Source organism: Pleurodeles waltl, chromosome 6, assembly GCF_031143425.1.
Source record: "Pleurodeles waltl isolate 20211129_DDA chromosome 6, aPleWal1.hap1.20221129, whole genome shotgun sequence".
Taxonomy (NCBI): domain Eukaryota; kingdom Metazoa; phylum Chordata; class Amphibia; order Caudata; family Salamandridae; genus Pleurodeles; species Pleurodeles waltl.
The window spans coordinates 1,512,782,148-1,512,797,711 of NC_090445.1; the positions used below are offsets into that span (position 1 = coordinate 1,512,782,148).

A 15,564-nucleotide genomic window follows, 5' to 3' on the forward strand; every position below is an offset into this window, starting at 1 on the left:
CCAATGAGGGACACAAACACTCACCCACAGGGATAGCAAGCTACAGCGTCTAAAGTGGGTAGTTTGGGAGGGCGTTGTTTTTGTTTTGAGCCGATATGGGTAGTGTTTTTTGTGCATGATGACCGGCGAGGTGTGGTTATCGTGTTATGAGACGTAGCGCGTGGCAGTGTGATTGGTAGGGGTAGGTTAGAGATAGACGCACATATTAGAATTATAATAATAAGGACTCACTAGCTTAGCCACAGGGGCAGTGGGATGATCGCTTCAATTACTTACAACAGCAGTTAAAATCTTGCCCACAAGTGAAAAGAGCAGGGGGATATGTTTCCTGAAAAGACACCACTTTGTGCTTTGTAATAACAGAGTACGTTTTTTGGGGTGATCAAAAATAGGCCAATCTTTCAAATGGAGAAATGCAGCATTCACCTCTAATTGGCCTTTTAAAATGATGGTGAGCACGCCGGAGACATTTTTTTCCTGGAGTTATTTCAAATGGAAGAGAATTCTAGTGAAATTCCCGTGCTACCCCGCCCCTCGCCACCGGTCACACAGTATTTCAGAGAATGTGTCTTTACTCCATACCCCGAAGGCCTCACCTCTCCTGGTACTAAATTATGGGATCGACATCTCACATCGTACAGTGGCTATTAACCCCGATGGCACTCTTTTTTGGTATTTGAATCAGGGGTATTACTAGTTAATAGTGAAAGACTCCGGTAGGAGTGTCAGTTCGGTTCTTGTACTCGAGCAGATTCCTTTTTCAGACAGTGACGCCCTACTCACCTCTGACCCTGGTCCTTTTTGCCCCTTAGGCCAGGCTCTAGCGGGCTTGGTGCCAGTGAGAATATTTCTGAGATGGAAAAGTCTGCAGCCGTTGAGCAGACACCGAGAACACCCTACCCCGCTGATATAGTTCAAGTAACGCCAGTTTGTAGAGCAAATATTTCGGCTCAAGATAATTACAGCAATCTCCGGTTGACTTTGATTTTTCTTTTGGAGTTAGTTAAAAAAAATCACCACACCTGTGTATGAGTTACTGTTAACGTGAAAGCGCTTAAAAAATTGGCACTGGCAAAGACAACATTTACTCAGGTTAAGGACCTGTTTACTTTGGTAATGATAACAACGCCCGTGCGCAGTCGGAGCGTCATCACGCCTACTTTTTAAATTTGTTTATCAGAAATGGATTGGTAAATCAAAAAATATATAGCACTAAAGCGCCTTTTTAACAAAGCAAAAAGCGGGTCGGGAAGGGATGAAGCGACGGCAGATCATGGAGGAGCACCGGGACGAGATGGAGGAATACCGGAGGGGGCAGAGAACCATTTGGTAAGAGAGTACTTTGCAGGGGCTGCGACACAGCAACACCGAGAGCAGGGATCCACAGAAACGCACCATGTAAGAGCGACACGAGGGGGCAGTGGGGTAGAGAAGTATACAAGGGAGACAGATTGATAACACAGACACCCCGTTGGAAGGCTTCACAAACAAGCATTTGCAATGCAATATGTCTTCCATTGGCTTGAGTTAGAGCTATTGGCGTTGTAAATACGTAACTGGACTTTTCTTGCCACACATATTGGTCGACACTGCCGCATAATTTGGTCCTCTATGCCACACAATTCCAGTGGCCCTGCATTTAACTAAATAACTTCTATTTACGTTCATCTATCTGCAGCAAAAAATGAAAATATTGCCATTATTTATTATATTTTTTATATTATTATTTTGGGGTCCATCTAACCTATTGTGGGGACCCAGAGGTGACCTAGACAAAAAGAACACGTTGTGCTGACCGTTTTGATGGTGGTCCCATTGTCGTAGGGCCACCTCAGGCTGAGATTTGGGCCATAATGTTTTGAAAAAGATACGCTTGCAAAGCATTATGCAGCAAATTTCCCGAGTGCAGTGAATATCGTAGTATTGGCTCTCCTGCTGTGCCAGGAGAGCCGTGTTGAGAATTTCAGTTTTGTTTTCAGTTTTAAATGCTCCTGTTTGTATATTTTTCAACTGCTAAACTTGTACGTAAGTGATACTCGTGTAAAATTTTCCCCCTATCGAGTTCGCACTATATGAAACTTCATATACATAAGTGGTACTCATGTAAAGCGCTCTTCACATCGAGTTCGCGCTATATGAAATTAAAACAAATAAAGAACTCTTCCCTCCGCCCTCCTTCTCACCCCACACCCACCTCCCCACCTGCTTGCAGCCCTTGGGTGCATACACCACAAAGAAACAGTGGCACACCTAAAAACAAGACAGAGGAATAAACAACATACCGCCACGAAGCAGAGATGCAAAAGAAAAAGGAGTGCGCCACACTAGGTCGACTGTGCCATAATCCATGTAGCAGGGTCAGTCTCCAAGTCGGTAACAAAGCAGCCTCAAGGCAGAACAAACGTAAAGCATTTACCTACGAAATCAAGGGAATTTTGAAAGGCAGGCCAAGGAACAAATGAAAGTGATGGGTGTGGTGAAAGCCCCCAGAAGTAGTTTACAACATGTCAAGAGACTGCGCTTGTGCACTGCCTAGGAACCTAAAAAAGAAAAAGTATTTCACAGAGAAGTGGGCACTACGAACAAAAGTGTGAGCTAATCAGAGAGCCCTTAAAGAGGCTATGCTCGACGGCTGAGAAGCTGAAGGTGCTAAACGAAGTAAAGTCAGCTAATAGAAAGTATGGGAACCTGAATTAGAAAAAGCAAAGCAAGTGGTAAGCAATGGGCGGAATGCATTCCTAGCTCTGCTTTCAACATGTCCCCAAAAAGTCTTTTGCAGCCAGACCAACTGTGCTGTCTGGTAGGGTTCAACCTAAAAATTGTTCAGTCTGTTCAACTCGTCCCCTATTTTCTCTTCTTTGATTAAGGATGCATATAGGTACCCTCCTTCTTTCGTTCTTCCTGCAGGTTTTTATATGTTTCTGCAGACTCATCTGATCGTACTGAAGGCAGTGCTTAGACGACGTAAACCAAGGACAATAATATGATTACTACAAGCTTCAAAAGCACTATGTAGTGCAACCTGGTATGCTCTGTTCTTTTATCATATTTCCTTAAATGCCTGAATATTTTAACACAGTTGTGCAGTTGATCTTGGCTTGAAAAAGTATTTTGCATATTTAAGGCCTATTTAAACAGAATTATTGTGGTCAGTTCTACATTTTCTTGCTTTATTAAAGTAAGATTCAGCATCTGTACCTTTGTAAGTTATCCACTCAAGTCTTGCAATTAAGGCTAATATATGTTGGGCAAAGGATTCCACTGCTGCTACAAAGAGTATTTGTTGAATAGAGGGGACAGACGTCTTCTGGCCATATCAAACCTCATACCTTTGAACAGCCCATTTACTAATTTTTATATGATGGGAAGTGGAAGATTTAGAAGGGTAACTCCAATTCAGAGAGGAAGGTACCATCTCCTTAATGTGCACGATCACTCAATTGGGTCTGGTATGCACCACATAAACAAACTTTAATGAATACATTGTTGCTACAGTCCTGGTTTTGAAGCTCTGTACGTTTCTGTTAAAAGCCTTCTTTGTGTTTAATCACAGACATCTCGGGACATTCTATTATCCTTGTCCTGCACACGGGTGAAGCGCGAAACTTTGTTAGATGTCTCTTTGCTGATAGATGTGACTTGGGACCCTAGACTTTTAACCCTACATCCAGCTAGGTCTTTGGTAAAAAATGTTTGTCTCCATGAAGTAGGGTACTTGCCCTAGACACAATTAATGCCTGAGGTTCGGTGTAGCCTCCAAATGATAGTTACAAACACACTATGAATCTAAACTGAACTTATTTGTATTCAGTAGCCAGCCTGATTTTTCTTTGGTTCCACATTGGACACCCATGGCCTTTAGACATCAAGCTTCTCTGAGTCGCTGCGGTTTGAGAGGTACTACACATCTCAGTGATACAAATGCATGTTGCATCTTTTCTTGTATTCTTTTGGGAGCAGTCTATGATCCAGCCTCTGAGTGCCATCTTGTAAGTTTGTATTAGTTGAGGAGTCTGCTGCTCAGCGAAGAGGGGAGGAAGCACAACATTTTAAGCAAGGGTCTTACTGGCTACCACAGATTTTGGAATCTTTGTTGTTTTAACATGGGTCTGAATGATCAAGCAGTTGTAATTGAACAATCATCTTACACTTCCAAGTACCATAAAAGAGTAGCTCACACTCGTATTGCTGCCTATAATGTTTGTATATGACCTCTTAATGGAACCATAGAAAGAACAGTCCGACTCCTGCGTTTGCTTCCCTCCATATGTCACTTTATCGAAGATTGCAGACTCCCCCCTCATCTTCTTTGATGTCTGCTTTATCCATTTTTAGTGCTTGGATTTCTCGACTATATTTTGCTTAAGGTCTTCTATGAGGACAGTGTGACTCTCTGAACATGTAGCTATTCTCTGGATGAGCGGATATAACATTTAATTTTGTCCTGCAAAGGATATATGTTGGATTTGGGTATTTTAGTGTACTAAAATGTTTGAAACTAGGTTAGTCATGTAAATATCTTATTTCATAGAGTTGAAGCTACAGGCAGTAATCTGCTCCCTTACGTTCCTGGCTCTAGATAAAAACTGCAAAAAGGAAGGTCTTTGGCTTCATGGCATCTTTGGTTAGGTGGTTTGAGGTGCATCACTTGCGACATAGAATAGTTTTCCTCTTGGTAGGATTACTTAGTCCTTGCATTAATTATATACCTTGTGTAATTTAGAGACACAACACTGGCTTTTAACCTCTTCAAAGTTCTTTGAGGCCATAGAGAAAAAAGGACTTAAAAGTGATGGGGACAGAATTAAAGATAGAGGGCAAAAAGAAAGGAAATAGGGAACAGTTTAATTGCACAGCAGGCAGAGTGACCTGTAACTGGGTAGGCCTAGATCTATGGGTAGGAATATTAGAGGAATACAGGGAGCAGAGGGCTAATGGGGAAGCATAAAATTAGGGTGGAGGGTAGAGATTTAAAACACGGGGAGGAAGTGATGTTCTGTAATGTTGGTTCTTCTATTTCGCTCTTTCCTAGCTGACCTGCATCTATATCAAGCCTTAAGAAAAATAACTTGAAATTAGCACTGGCAAAGCCAATAGGTCTCACCTATGAGAGCTATCGACTTTGGCAGTGGTTTGTAGCCTTGCTGTTCAGCAGTGCAGATGCTTTGCAGTGTGGCTAAAACTAATTTTAAAAAGTGATGTGATGCATCTAGGGCTCATGCGCCTTTTTTTTTCTAAAGTGCATTAGCCCTGGATTCATCTTAGCACATTTTTATTATGTGTTTTAGTGATTGCTGCACAGCAGCTACATTGCTATTCACCAGGGCTACAAATCTCTGCCAAAGTCGACAAAGCCTAATCTGTACAGCAGGAATAAAAGGCAATGGCAAAGCCTTGTTGCATAGGTTCTCATTATGCTAATGAGGCTACTGGATTTGGGAAACAGGATCACATGGATTGTGGCTACTAAGTAGAGTTCCACACCACATGATGCTTGTCTGCCGAATCCGGATTCTCCGGCTATCTAGCAGCACCTCATCTCGAGCCGAGATGTTTGTGGCAACCGGGCGCATGACAAGATGACTCCTCAGGGGAATCGTGGTCGATCAGATCCCTTTCCTTTCTCTCAGTTACCAAAAGTCTCATCCAGGCAAAGACGACAGAAGCATAGTATAGCTCAATAAGAATTTTTTGAAGTAACTGCATATTAGATACAAGGGCGTGTTTTGCAATAACTATGATGATGAAACACAATAAAAGCAAGCAGGTAACTAACACAGTAAAACACAAGAATACCGTCATTAGGAGTGATACATATATTTCTCCTAGCTAAACTATGCCTGAGCACAGCATAATAAGCCTACTCTGCCCTTTTGGTTTCCCCCCTGGGGTACATCATCCCTCATCATCCCTCATACCTGGAGTAAGAAGCCTGCGGTCTAGAGGGACACCTTCCCCATGTGGATCAGGGGTCCGGCCGTCTAGACAAGTAGCTGTAGTGAAGCTGTTGCAGTCAGCATACAGTCGTGGTCATCTGGCTGGAATCTCCCTTTACGGTGTCTTGGACAAGGGGGTGTTTTTATAATAAAACAGCTGACAGTTTAAGAAAAGGTCCCCATGTATGAGTGTGTGTTTTCTGTGAATGTTAGAGACACAGCATACCACATTTGTTGGCAGTCCTATCTGACTGTAGCCTTGGGGAAAGCACAAAGTGAAATAAATGTCCTACTAAGAACGTAATGCTTTCCTAGTCAAAAGTACAACGAGATAAAGAAAATAAAACAGCACCGCAAATGTTGCTATTGCTAGAAAAATAAAGCAATGCTGAATAAAATGTTACAGAGTTAAAGTGCACAGTGGCAGGACTAGTTAGCTGAAAACCAATGTGTCTAAAACCCGGCTAAAATAGCTATACAACACTCTCCCCTTGCCGGTCAAAGGTGGTTTAAAAGGCGTAAGAAAAATGAAAAAAGTCTAATGACTCTTACGCCAAAAAAACACTGTGTCAATAGTGACGAGTTAAGAGACACAGAAAAGGACAATTATAATTCAAGAGTCGGTGTCACTTTGGAAATCGCCAATTATATCCGGGACAATTGAAGCCATGAGACTTTCTACTTCGGCAGGTGGTAAAATATCCAGATCATATCCAAGGAAAACCACAGAGCACTCATGTTCCAGAGCCTGAGCTCCAGCTGAGGCAGCAGCATTCAGTGTCATGCCATCCATAGAGTTAAGAGTCGCGGAATCCATAAAAGGCAACAGCAAAAACACTCTCAATGCGCATGCCTGATAATGAACCCTCATCGGAAACCTCAACAGGTCAGCGTCCAATGACAGTAAGCGCTGCGTAGAAAGACTCATTTTCAGTGTACATTCAAAAAGGCACCAGAGGCAGCAAAACACGGGCTGCACACAATCCAAAACCGGGCGGAATGACAAGGACCAGTCACACTCCAGTTGTTGCAGGAGTGGTGCTCCTAAATACTGCATCATGCGTTCACGACACAGTTTTGCTGGTGGTAGCCTTTTCAGTACTCTTTGCTGTGACGGGACAGCCAGTGCACAGAAAAAGTAGAAACAGCAAAATGCCACCTATGATAGCCAAAGTAATCAGAAATCCCCCGAAAACACACAAAAAGTTGGAATGTATAGCTGATGGTATTGAACCGAATATAGAAGAGAAGGTATGAACAAAACCAGAACCAACAGCCTTAAAAAAGTGGGCGATTCCAGTAGTACTGGATGCATTAAGTAATCGACCCACGAGTTCACCAAAGTGTCTCAGAAAGTTTGTAGTTAAAAGCAACTCAATCTAACCTGACTGCTTAATGGATCTTAGCTGACTTTGTCCATGTTGTAAAAATGATAGATCACTTGTACTAAATCTGTTGCAGAGGATACAATATTATTTAAGGTGTAAATCCGGTCGGACAAGGTATTAATCCCATTATCTACAACGGCTAATGCTTTCTATAAGTTTTCCTGATCTATTTGCCTTAATCTGGCAGTGCCTCTTGTTGGGAAAGCTTCCACATTTCATTATATGCAGCATATAAGAAGCTTTTTCTCCTTTGTCTTTCTGGAGCCTAATAGGAAATCCTGTAAATCTGTGTTAATGGACAGGAGGCTTAGATGTTCTTTGACATCATCTAGTGAGGAGACCTTCATCCATTGCTGGCATAGTTTCCCTACACTATATGCTGTCACTATACCTGAGTGTTCTGAGGGCACATAGCGAGGGTCCGGTCTATTCATTCTAAAACCCCCTGAGAAGTTAACAAAACGAATATGGCACCCATTGGTGTCTACAGGCCATAATAACCACTCACCATGACGCGAAAATGATGCGTTAAATGTACTATTCTGGACCCATTCATTGAGCTGATCTTGAGATGCATGTATATATTTTTGCCATTTGTAAAATTTAGCAGAAGTGGGAATGCCTGGTGCATTCCGTTCTTTAATGTTTGCTAAGCCTAAACAGGTTGTTTGTTGTATTGTTTAGTTTAAAAATATAATTTGAACAGGAATCATACATGCTCTAAATAAAGCTTCTCTTCCTCTTATTTGACAATTTGTTTTGTTCCCTATACACTCTTTAAGTCGATTGATTTCAACCAATACTCATAGCCTTCTATAGCTATTCGGGAAACACATGAATCAGAGTAAATACATTTTGTATCCGCAAGGCTCGAAAAATCATAAAAATGTTACTAGACCTGCAGGTTGAGTAATTTAAATAACCTACTCGACCTAACTGTAATGTACTTGACTCGTAAACGGGTCTAGGCAAATAGTTACAGAGCCGCCTTTTTTCTTAATTCTCCCATATGATTGCACCTTCAAATATGTGAGCTCAGAATTTCTGCAGTACAAAAAAAACACTTTTGTTTGATTAAGTAGACTAAAGTTTGCTGCATGCATCACAAGAATCTAGCCCACATATCCATGAGGTCTAGCCCACATAACCTAGGACTTCTTTTAGTTTACTAACAACATTGCCAATAACTTGCAGCTTCGCTGGTAAAACTATATAGTGTTTTAACAATCTGTGAAAATTGGATTTCAGAAAACATATCCTTTGCATCAAAATGTAAAGTATTTTGATTGTTTTCATCCTATTAAAATATTTTTTCATCACACAGAAATATTAAAAAGGGCTTTCACAAGTTCTGAAATATATTTTGAAATGTTTGCACAGTTGACTTAGTCATTTAAATGCTGTGTGTTAGGAAAAACCTCACACCCTATATCCTTGTATGTTACATTCTAAACAGCAGGTCACACAGTTCACCTTACAAAGTCCTGGAACTCTGCAGTCAGAAGGAAGATTAATTATAAGAAAAACTGACTTTTGACCTCTGTCTGTGAACACAGAGCAAATGTGCCATAAGAACAAGATTAAAAGTCCTCTTTTAATGCCCTTCCACTTTTCAACTGAACAGAACACCTGTTCAGTGTCGACTTGCCAGAAGAGAGGAGTAAGTATTAAACATAGCTGAACCTGACTTGCCAATGCCAGTAGTCCACTGGATTTTTCCAGCCCTGATCTTTCAATAAAGCATGTTACTTTCCATTTCTGGCAATTTAAAATATTATTACTCAGCATTCTTTACATTGTGCCCAGAAGAATATGCATAATCTTTGGCGTACTTGCTCTGTGAATGAAGTTATGTTCATAATAATTATAACAGAACATATCTCCATAATTTCCTTACACATCTTCATTTTCAAATACTGTATAATACTTCAGATCAGACATCATAGCATCAACAGTTTTCACATCCCAATCATCAGAAACCACTCTGGGTGTAATTATATCAGTCATTGAAAGTTTGAATACATACAGTATTTGAATGACCTCAGTAGGCCTGTATATATTGAATAATACTTTTTCCTAAACAATCCCATTGGGAATTGGTATGGCTGTAATGTTCACTAGAGACAAGTCTCTGCAAATTTTTTGTGATGAAAAATGTGGTTTTAGAACCTCATCCACCAGTTCAACTGTAGAGTGTTCTGGAAGAAAATGGCCATGCATCAGATGAAAGAAAACTATAACAACCCTAATCCAAAGGAGAAAGGCGAGTTCAGTCAATAAGACCCCATAGATTAATCCATGGACGGAATAAAATAGTTAATTTTAGGCCAGTGTATCAGCTTACATGCTCCTGAAAGTTCTGTTGCAGTAGAGGCAGATGAGTCTGAACAAAAGTTGTCAGCATCGACAAAGTAACCATCATCTGTACAAACAAATGCTGGAGGTGTATTTTGAAGAGGTGAAGCTGCTAAAGATTCCCTCAGTGGTGTGTAGTAAGTTACTACATCTGTGTGTGTAGAATTTTGTAGAACATTGCTCCGTATTAGCAGAAATCAGTGTAGAAGTAGTTGTCCGTGGAAACAATGAAAGCTCATTTTCACCCTCTCCAAGCTCGGAGAATTATCAGCGTTGCTGTTGAAGACTTGTAGGGGAACATCCTGGTTTGTAGTAGGAGGGATTCGGGCACTACTCCTGGATTCTCTAGGTCTGCTGTGCAGGATCAGCCACGTGGTGTAATTTGACATTGTCAATGGAGACAAAGCGATTTTCTTTAGAGCCAGACAGCGGTGGAAGAATCACAGTTCTGGTACCACGTATTCCCAGGACTGGAACCGGTGCATGGTAGGAAGGACAGAATTCCTTTTTCACAGCAATCTTTTCACGCACTAGATCCCCAAGTTTAGGAATCCAGCCGGTGGATGTTACTGGTAAATCCTTGATTCCAAGGGAGGTAGCATTGGCAGATGCGTTGTCATCACAGAACTGTTGTAAGTCCTGCAAGACAGTGACACGTTCATTTATGTCATAGGGTGTATCCGCCACCTCCACGCCTGGACCATCAAGATCTGGAACATACATTCGAGTTCCAAAAAGGCATTCGTATGATATACGTGACCCCCCCGGACCTTCTAGGCAGATTAAGTGCTCTCTGGACTCCATATAGGTGTGAAAGTCAGCTACAACCCGTGCCTAATACTCTAGCTGTTAAGGATAGCTTTAAATCTCGGTTTTGTCGCTTCACAACACTATTTCCCTTGGGATAAAATGGAGACGAGTGATGCAGTTGGAGCTGTAATACAGCCTTGGTGTCTCTGTAAGCCCTTGAGGCAAAAGCAGGGCCCTGGTCCGAATGGAAAGCCTCAACAGCATATGTACCGATAAAGACTTGCAAATCTTTAATAACAGTTCGAGCGTCAGCCGAGCGTTGTGGCCAAACCCACAGAAATCTGGAGCATGAGTCAACAGCGGCTAGAATATATTTGTATGCAATATCTGGTGTCAGGGGACCACAATGGTCCAAGTACCCACATTGTAATGGTTTGTTAGAGACTAGGAGGAGTGTCTGCGGTGGGTGCTTCATGGTGGACCTTTTATTTGCTGGCAGATGTCACAACAAAGGACATACTGCTTGGTCTCTTTGTATACACCTGCCCACCAAGATCCTGATTGTAATATCGAAATTGAAGCCGCCACACCTGCATGGGCAGAGCAACACCCTCGTGCGCTGCTTGTACTCATGCAGGTCCAAGTTCTTTATTGGGAATTATCCAAATTCCCACACCTGGTATTGTTACTTGTGCATCAAACTAGCCTGCCATCCGGTAGGAATATTTAGCAGGATATGCTTTAGGGAAAGGCATGCTGTTGGCCGAAGCTGCTACGGCTGCCAGTGTTTCATCATCCACTCTTAGTTTGGAACGAGGTGCTGCAGCAACAGAAGCCATAGCTACTGCTGATTTAGGTGCTTCTCCAGCCAAAGTATTGCCTTCAACGTGGCGTGGATGCACCCCCAGCCGGCTCAGACAAAAAACAAGGTGAGCCACATTATAGGTAATGTGGTTATGGGGTTTAGATCAAGCTAAAACCGTTTATTATGGAAAGGTCAAATCATAGCGAACACAAAAAAAGCAGATAGGGTACAAACGCAAAAAACTAGCATTTAAAAAGCCAATATGTCTTGCTTAAATATGCTAATATGTGGATACACAGGCATGCACCACGGACTATTTTGTGCCGTATTATAATCCCACGTTCGGGGTCCGTTCAGGCCTGGGAAATAAAAAGCACATGTACTAGCACATTAAAGACAAACCTACTGGCCGTGCAGGTTCTTTGTTTTTCTTTGAATTCTGGTGCTTGTTGCCTCTAATTTGTAGTTGAACAGATATTTCTAGTTCCAGAAGTCTGACAAGAAAAGGAATTAAACGGGACAGGACGAGTTACTCACACCAGACTATGGACAACCTGAGACTTTTCTGCGACCACACGCTGCTCTAAACTACTGCAGAACGACTTGTACCTTCTTAATTCATTCATCCCTGTACTCGTGAACTGTACTCACTTCAGCCACATCACTTGTGGTTTTTGCAGGCGCATTAGCACCTAAGGCTCTTGTGAGGCGCACCAGCACCTAGAAACTAGGAGGGCGCATCACCCAGTGCTTCCTTGAGGCCAAATAGTGTTCCCCTGAGGCATTTGCCTAGTGTTTATGTAGTGAACAAAGCTACGCTGTATAGAATTCTGTCACTTTTTGCCTGTTTTGAGGCATGTACATGTGTTGAAATGGGTGCCTGTATGCTTCCTGCCCTTCGGGAAAATGTGTGTCTGCAAGTTTATTGCTCTGTGTTCTCCATTGTTGTGTGCCTTTTCATGCATTTACTATAGAATAGCCAAGTCTATTGGCTATGCCAGTGCTTGATTTATTCCCCTTTATGGCAGTAGGCCTTACTTCTTATTCTGGCCATTAAAGTGGCTTGGGGATAGTGCTGCTCCTAACTCGCTGTTCTGCTTTTATTAGGAATTAGAATCTCATCAGCGGAGTTCCGCCCTGCTGTTTCTGATAGCGCATGTTCCTTTTAGTTTCCATTCGGTTGTTACGGTGATATGTGTAGGTGCTGCCTCCAGAAACCAGAAAACGGATTCTGAATTTAATCTGCAGACGTTTCCTGATAAATTCAAGCATTTCCATCCATCATGCTTGCTGTTAGCGTAGGTCTCTGCGAACGATAGGGACACATCTAGACTTGGCTTTCGAGCTTACCGTGATGAAACTAAGTTAGGCTGAAACGTGACTAAAGAGACTGGTGCTATCATTCTGAATGAGAGGTGCCTTGTGGTTCGTCTAGGCTGCTTATTTAGAGGTCAGGTGATCGCTTTAGGGTTGGCTCATTCTGAGGCAGATGATCTTAAAAACTATGGATTAAATATTTTCTTAAGGAATTCAAAATGGGTAAGAATATTAAAAGAATTTCCATACCAGTTTTTTTTCTGTTCGTTTTGCTCATGTACATATAGTGGCATAGAAAGGGGGGCACGGGCCCTAATGCAAGAAGGAACGTTGCCACTTTCCTCCTGGTATAATAGCAAAAAAGATACACCAGTTGGGGCAAAGTTGGTCCTTTGTGCCCCTGTGGCACTGCACCTGCTGCACCAATGATAGTGCGCACCTGGATACATAAGCATTCATTGAAAGTACACGTAGGTGCACAAGCTAGTTACTAAACTATCAGCCAACACACCATTGTAGGAACGCCGTTTAAGGTAGATTAGTGATGTAACACAAGACGCAGAAACTGTATGAAGCCTCCAAAAGATAGGTTTATTCCTGTAGTGACGTCTCAGATTTTGAACATTCAAGATTGATAATCTGGGAATCACCGTCAAATGGTCAGTACTGTGTTTTAGTTACTGTTAGAATGGGGTCTCTAGTTGGCAGTGGTTTGCACCCTGTTTAAGTAGGGAGCCTCACTCTAGTAAGGGCAAGGGAGTCACACAGCTAAAATAACCCTTTCTTACCCCCTTGGTAGCTTGGCATGATCAGTCTGGCTTATCTCAGAGTCAATGTGTAAAGTATTTGTACACACACACACAGTAACACAGTGAAAAAAAAAACAAAAGTACTCCACACCAGTCTAGAAAAATATCCAATATTTATCTGAGTAAAACAAGACCAAAATGACAAAAATCCAACATACACAAGTAGAGCTAATTTAAAAAAAAGATTATATCTTAGTAAAGCGCTTAGAAACCCAATATCTCCAACTCAGGCAATCACGGTGTCTTGACTGAGTTGTTCCCAACAGTCCGACGTCACTCGAGAGGGAGTGCAGGCAGGTCATAGAGTCGCACGGACCCCATGTCCAATAACTTGGAAAATATGAGGAAACAAAGACGCTGCATGGAGTCAGAAAGGTGAGGTATCGCTGGAGCCAGTCAGCATTGGTTCCTCACTACTACCAGGGAGGTGAGCCGTTGGTTCTTTACTGCTTGGCAGAGAGGTGAGGCATTGGTTCCTTACGGTTGCAGGGAGGTGATGCAGCGTCGGTGGTAAGGCGTTGGTTTCATACGACCCCTGGGGGGTGATTGGTGGGGGTGATAAGAGGCGAGGAGCAGTGGTCAATGAATGCAGCACCAGAGCTCACTTCCTAGGGCCCAGGAACTGGATTGGCACCATTTGGCAGTCTCAGCAAGAGAGCCCAGGTGCTGGTAGGTGAAGTCTTTGATGGATGTGAGACATCTTAACGGGAGGCAAACTCAGCTCAAGCCCTTAGAGAACCTTGGAAAGCAGGATATAGAAAGCCAAGGCCAGTCCTTTCACTCGACAGAAGCAGCAAGCAGCAGGCCAGCACAACAAAGCAACAGGCAGAGTGACCGTGCCTCCTACAGCATCTACCTCTTCTTCCTGGCAGTATGTCCTCAGTCCAGAAGTGTTCCAACCATGTGGTGTCAGAGGTCCAGTACTTATACCCATTCTGACTTTGAAGTAGGCAAACTTCAAAGAGAAGTCTTTGTAGTGCACAAGACCTGCCTTTGCCTGCTGTGGCCCCAGACACAGCCCTGTTTAAGAGCAAGTGTCAGCACCTCCCATCACTCTATCTCAGGAAGACCCATCCATTAGCCTGGAGCCATCAGGATATGCAGGGCACACCTTAGCTCACACAAACAGCTCAACTGTCATCCTGACCCAGACGTGTATTCAGCAGAGAGGCAGAGGCAAGAATGGTTAAGTAAGAAAATGCCACCTTTCTAAAAGTAGCATTTTCAAACTTACATTTAAAAAAACAACTTAACCAAAAGATGTATTTTTGAATTGCGAGTTCAGAGACCCCAAACTTGCTAGCTGCTCTCAATGGGAAAATACACTTTAAAATATATTTCAAGGCAATCTTATGGGAGAGATAGGCCTTGTAATAGTGAAAATGAAATTTAGCAATATTTCACTATCAGGACATGTAAAACACACCAGTACATGTCCTACCTTATAAATACACTGCACCCTGCCCGTGGGGCTGCCTTCGTCCTAATTTAGGGGAGACTTATATGTAGAAAAAGGGGAAGGTTTGGGCCTGGCAAGTGGGTGCACTTGCTAGGTCGAAATGGCAGTTTAAGACTGTACAGACAGACACTGCAGTGGCAGGTCTAAGACATGTTTACAGGGCTACTCATGGGTGGCAGAATCAGTGCTGCAGGCCCACTAATAGCATTTGATTTACAGGCCCTCAGCGCACACAGTGCACTTTACTACGGTCTTACTAGTAAATCAAATACACCAATCATGGAGAAACCAATCACCAATACATTTTATACTGAGAGCATAGGCACTTGAGCACTGGTTAGCAGTTGTAAAAGGGCCCAGATTTTTAAAGCCAACAAAAACAGGTTAGGAAAAATAGTAGGAAGAAGGCAAAACGCTTGGGGCCTGCAAAGTGGCCCAGTCCAACAGTTACTATGAGCCACGCAACTCAATTGTGCGTTTGTTTGTCCTTTGCTAATCTCTTGTCTGTGTACTTTGCTCTTGTGGATTATTGAATGTAGACTGGTTTTCAAACCATTCGAGGAGAGAGCTCAAAGTCTGTGTATATTATTAGCTTCACATTAGTACAAACATACCTTTCTATTCGTGAAACATTTAACACCAGGTGAAACTCTGTATTTGGCAAACGAGAAGGGAATGGATCGACTTCTGCTGCTCCCCCAAACATTTAAGCACAATTTTACGCTCACATGGAGACTTGTTTTTG

General features: G+C 42.5%; 1 protein-coding gene across 3 annotated transcripts in view; it reads left to right on the forward strand.

Annotated features, from left to right (window-relative positions):
* SLC35E2B (solute carrier family 35 member E2B) overlaps positions 1-15,564 on the forward strand; it is a 184,071-nt gene that overhangs the window by 15,131 nt on the left and 153,376 nt on the right. The window lies entirely within an intron of this gene.